Source organism: the organism of the source record quoted next, unplaced genomic scaffold (genome assembly GCF_019419815.1).
Source record: "Pyrus x bretschneideri cultivar Hongxiangsu unplaced genomic scaffold, Pyrus_bretschneideri_v1 Contig61, whole genome shotgun sequence".
NCBI lineage: Eukaryota > Viridiplantae > Streptophyta > Magnoliopsida > Rosales > Rosaceae > Pyrus > Pyrus x bretschneideri.
In genome coordinates this window covers 787,113-793,112 of record NW_025999800.1, presented here as the reverse complement: position 1 = coordinate 793,112, position 6,000 = coordinate 787,113, and the positions used below count along the sequence as shown (strand labels likewise).

Here is a 6,000-nt window from a genome sequence, read left to right as displayed (position 1 = left end):
CAAACTCATCTGACCAAGCAAAAGAAAAACACTTAATGCAGATTGCTTCGTATCGGAGACAGCTAGTAGGTTTATGGATAACTCTGATCCAAAAAATAGAAAACAAAAATTCGGAATTAACTTGGTTTCTTAATGGTTTAGGAGGAGTTCCTCTTCAATTTATTTTGTAGCCTATGTACGGAACATCGGCCTTATAATTGGATCGTTAATATTATAAATTATACTATAAAGATCATCTCTACAAAAGATCGATAAGATATGAAATCTTTTAGTTACCAATTTATACAAAAGAAATCCCTAGAATACATCTTGCAATCATTTTCATCACTCTCTCAACAAAAGAAAACCCTAGATCTGCAACCAAGCTCAGTCGTCGACACCTTGCTCAAGCTTGGGGCCGGTATCAGCCTTTGCCCGCATCCTCCTAGCCTCTACCCCTCATCCTAAACCCCATCCACACATGTTCATCCTTACACCTCGCTTCCCCTTTAACCCGACAGTTCTCCAGTGACCTATCCACTTCTTTTTTTCCATTTTCTCCCCATCCATGAGTGCTACCCAACACCTACAGTCTACCCCCACCACAGCCATTTTTTCGTGCCTCTATTGGTACTTTTCTTATTGTCTGAATCGTGGCGCTGCTGTCGTACCTGGATGGATCGTGGCGGCTCCCTTTACTTGGCTTGCGGTTGTGGCTGATCTGACAGAAACGGTAAAGCCGCCAGTGGAGACGAGCCAACCGGTGGAGATGAGCCGATAAGTGGATTTCATTGTCGGATTAGCATAAGTTTTGTTTGTATTGTGTCTAGCGGGTAATGTCTTACTTAGCGAGTGATGTGGCCTCGTTTATTAGCCATGGTTTAATATGGTCTCTCGTTTTGGTGGTGACATTACTTCTGCCTAATTTAGGTTCATTATGGCATTATGGAAGATATAAACCTGCACGCTTGTGCTAGTACCGGTAGTGCTTGTAGTAGCCAATTAGGGTTATCTTTATACTTGTTTGCGTACAAAATTCATGTTAGTATGGGCACTAGTTGTTTCGTTGACAGTTCCTATTTAAAGTCAGCGTTGTTCATTCTCAAACAATGTTATCTTGTTTGTTATATTCATGGTTTTGTGCATTGAAATTTTCAAAGCTAACTCGGGAAGTGCTTGACCTTTTTCATCATGAATGGAGTTCCTTGGTTAGAATGTCATCTCAGTCCTCTAAGTTTGTGTGTACAAAACTTGGATGCGTTCTTTGCTTATTCTTGGGCTCATCTCACCCTCAAATACACCAGTATGATGTCAACTAGTTTTGGCAAGTTCGCTTTTTAAGTTTTGTTAAAGTCACTCTTGATTGAGAACTTCTCGGATGTTATCTCGAATGTTTTCTTTGTATTAGCTATCGATTCCAATCGTTTCATCTTAAAAAAAAAAAAAAAAAAGATTCTTGAGTTTATGTTAATTAAAAGGCTCTTGGATGTTATATATTAAAGTTAATAAGTCACTCTTGATTGAGAACTTCTCGGATGTTATCTCGAATGTTTTCTTTGTATTAGCTATCGATTCCAATCGTTTCATCTAAAAAAATAAAAAAAGATTCTTGAGTTTATGTTAATTAAAAGGCTCTTGGATGTTATATATTAAAGTTAATAAGCTAGTTAATTTAATATAATCATTTTTGTAAATTTAATATTATGTTGTTTTCGTGTCATACCTAATATCTTAACGGGTTGTGTCGTGCAACACTCGTTAAAATAAATAGGAAAATCACTACTACAATATAGGCTATCACTGGCGAAGCAAAAAGCGACAAGAAATCCAATTTTTGTCGGAACTATGGCAAAAATCCGACATAAAACAATGTAATGTCGGATTATAATAGCGAAGCTAATGCTACCGTCACGAGAGGGCTTCAATGTCGGTTTGTTCGCTTAATCCGCCACTACACAACGTCGGTTAAAAGCGACACTAATGTTGACGTCGGTTTAAAGCGACGTATACTTCAACATTGCGTCAGTTTAAAGCGACGCATACTTCAACATTACGTCGGTTTAAAGCGACGTGTACTAGTAATTCAACTATAAAATATTCAACCTACTGTCGGTTTTAACCAACATCGTGATAAAATTAAACAAATAAAATATCCCTTAACCGACGTCAGATAACAATTAAATAAATAAAATATGCAAACTAGTAACGGTTTTAACCGACACCACCTTTGTTAATAGTAATAAAAATATTTGGAAATCTGTCTCTGCATTCGTTTTCAATTAATTGTGCCTAAAAAAAATTATATAACCAAAATAATAAATTTCAATTAATTTATTCAAGAATTCAACTGAGGTCTTTGGGTGTAGAATTTCTTGTTAAATGCATTCTATTTCATATAAACAAGTAAGTACAAAGCTATTAGAGAACCGGTTACAAGATGAAGATAAAAAAACTAACAATTACATATAATACTAATCAGAGCTCCATGCTTGCATATAATACTAGCAGCTGCCATGATGCGTTCCCATGCTTGCCTTTGTCGAAGACCACAGATTCTGTAGCTCCATGCTGCCATATATAATACTAGTAGCTCCATGCAACCATGATTGCCATCAGATCAATGCTCCAATACTTTACTACTTCAACATTAGGGCTCTAATCTCTATAGATTAAATTCAGGTTTTATACCTTTCAAAAATTATGGATCTGAAATTTCCAGTGTCCTTGCTCTTCAGATCCAAAATGAACATGCATGAATTTTTATATGGATTTTCGAACTGTTGATCTTACTGAACAAGAACATAAAAGAGGAGCTCAGTGAAGATTATAGCTTTAGTGAGTCATGCATTAGATTGCTTAGCATTCACATATTAATAGCTACATGGAAGGTTATAAATACATCAAGAGTTCCGCTTATTCTTCCTACCTTTTCACCACGAAATCATCCAATTAGAATATATTTTGTTGTTATACCTTTAAATGACGGATCTAGAACGGAGACAATTCTCTGGTGGTTTTTCCTTGAGATGCGATTTGGGGCTGTACCAGTGGTTGCATCGTCTTTTTTCTTTTTTTTTGTACAGATCTTGGGTCCCTGCAAAAGAAACAACACAAGCATTTGGAGTTGAAGATTTTTTTCTTGTATGGTATATTTCAATCCGTGAACCTGAGTGCATGAATCGGCAAAGGAGGGTAAGAAGTTTACTTGATGTGTCGGCACCAAGATCGGTGTTGCTACCCTTTTGGTGATGCAATAAATCCATGGTTGCAAGGTCTTATGGGTTGATGATGGAAGATTAAGGTTTGGTTTGCAGAAAAGGAGGTTAGGGTTTGAGAAAATGTGGAGAGAGAAGCTGTAGTTTTAGGGTGTGCTTGGAAGAAGGGAGAGATAAATGAGGGAGGTGAGGCTCTTGAAATAGGGAGACTGATATCCTCTTTTTCATTTAAAAAATGGAGGGGAAATATCCCGCCCAAAAGAGAAGAAGATGGAGGGATGGGAAATGGAGAAGTCGAGGAAAAAGAGAGAGAATAGGAATGAGAGAGAGAAGGATGAAAGAAGCTTGAGTGTGGGTACAGAGAGAGACATTATGGAGACGGAAAAGAGGGGGTGAAGAAGAACCAGTTAAAAAAAAAATAATGTGAGAGAAATGAGGCATGTGTGTCAAAGAGAGATAAAGAACCCATGTGAGGAACCGAACAAAGAGAAAGAAAATAAAAAATGATGTGACAGTGATGTGTGTGTAAGAGAGAAAGAGTCATGTGAAGTCTGACATTCTTTATCGGAAATCACAGCGTCGGTTTAAATTAATGTTGGTGTCGGTCTAAACCGACACTAACTTCTGACACACTTTTTAAAATTCACGTAGCGTCGATTTAATGAAACTCGCGTTGAATTAAAAGATGATAGCGTCGCTTAAAACCGACACCAACATTTTAAGATTTTAATAAATAAAATACTTAATAAAAAAACAGAAATATAATTTTATTATAAAATATCATCACATTCTAATTGAAACATAGTCTAATTAATACTTAAAATACATAAAATTAATTAATATATTTTAACTCTGATTTTGATTATTTTTTATAGCTACACTTATTGATCTTATATGAATATAATAAATGAATTCAATCTTCATTTTAAAATATTTACACTAGTGGATACCACAAAATCTTATGTTATAGTCAATGAAAGTATAAATAAACTCTAAGTGTTAGTGAATCTATCGTTTTGATGGGATACGCATATTACGAAACTAATTTCAACGATCCAACTGTCAAACTTGTTTGTATATGCTTCGAGATCGCATACACCAAAAATCGCAAAAAACAAACATTCAGAGATCAAGTAACGGTACAAAACTTTTCGACAGTTATAAACGAAAAATCACGATTTAACGGTTATTTTAACTTCGATTTTGATGATTTTTTACAGCTACACTCTTTCATCCTATATGAATACAATGAACTAATTTGATCGTCAATTTAAAATATTTACAGAAGTGGATACCACAAAATCTTATGTTATACTTAATGAAAGTATAAATAAACTCTAAAGTGTTAGTGAATCTATCGTTTTGATGGGATACGCATCCTTCAAAACTAATTTCTACGATCCAACCGTCAAAATTGTTTATATATGCTTCAAGATAGTATACTCCAAAAATCGCAAAAAACAAACATTCAGAGATCAAGTAACGGGACACAACTTTTCGACGGTTATAAACAAAAAATCACGATTTAACGGTTATTTTAACTCCGATTTTGATTATTTTTTATAGCTACACTCCTTGATCCTATATGAATACAATGGATAAATTCGATCTTTAATTTAAAATATTTACACTAGTAGATACCGCAAAATCTTATGTAATACTTAACAAAAGTACAAATAAACTCGAAGTGTTAGTGAATCTATCGTTTTGATGGGATACGCATATTACGAAACTAATTTCAACGATCCAACCGACAAACTTGTTTGTATATGCTTCAAGATCGCATACGCCAAAAATGGCAAAAAATAAACATTCAGATATCAAGTAAGGGGACAAAACTTTTCGACGGTTATAAACGAAAAATCACGATTTAACGGTTATTTTAACTCCAATTTTGATGATTTTTTACAGCTACACTCCTTAACCCTATATGAATACAATGAATGAATTCGATCTTCAATTTAAAATATTTACACTAGTGGATACCACAAAATCTTATGTTATATTTAATGAAAGTATAAATAAATTATAAGTGTTAGTGAATCTATCGTTTTGATGGGATACGCATTCTACGAAACTAATTTCAACGATCCAACCATCAAACTTGTTTATATATGCTTCCAGATCACATACACCAAAAATGGCAAAAAACAAACATTCAGAGATCAAGTAACGGGACAAAACTTTTCGACGGTTATAAACGAAAAATCACTATTTAACGGTTATTTTAACTCCGATTTAGATGATTTTTTACAGCTACACTCCTTGACCCTATATGAACACAATGAATGAATTCGATCTTCAATTTAAAATATTTACACTAGTGAATACCACAAAATCTTATGTTATACTTAATGAAAGTATAAATAAATTCTAAGTGTTAGTGAATCTATCGTTTTGATGAGATACATATTCTACAAAACTAATTTCAATGATCCAACCTTCAAACTTGTTTATATATGCTTCGAGATCGCATACGCCAAAAATCATAAAAAAACAAACATTCAGAGATCAAGTAACGGGATAAAACTTTTCGACAGTTATCAACGAAAAACCACAATTTAACAGTGATTTTAACTTCGATTTTGATGATTTTTTATAGCTGCACTCCTTGACCCTATATGAATACAATGAACAAACTCGATCTTCAATTTAAAATATTTACATTAGTGGATACCACAAAATCTTATGTTATACTTAATGAAAGTATGAATAAACATTTAAGTGATAGTTAATCTATTGTTTTGATGGGAAACGCATTCTACTAAACTAGTTTCAACAATCGAACCGTCAAATATGCTTGTAT

The 6,000-nt window shown here is 34.0% G+C and overlaps 1 long non-coding RNA gene across 1 annotated transcript; it reads right to left on the bottom strand.

Moving 5' to 3' along the window:
- Positions 1–2,347: 2,347 nt before the first annotated feature.
- On the bottom strand, positions 2,348–3,621 carry LOC103928260. The gene is made up of 3 exons (XR_664317.3): positions 3,185–3,621; positions 2,953–3,073; positions 2,348–2,768 (listed from the first exon to the last, which is right to left on the bottom strand). It is a non-coding gene; the product is annotated as an uncharacterized LOC103928260 (long non-coding RNA).
- Between the last annotated feature and the right edge of the window lie 2,379 nt (positions 3,622–6,000).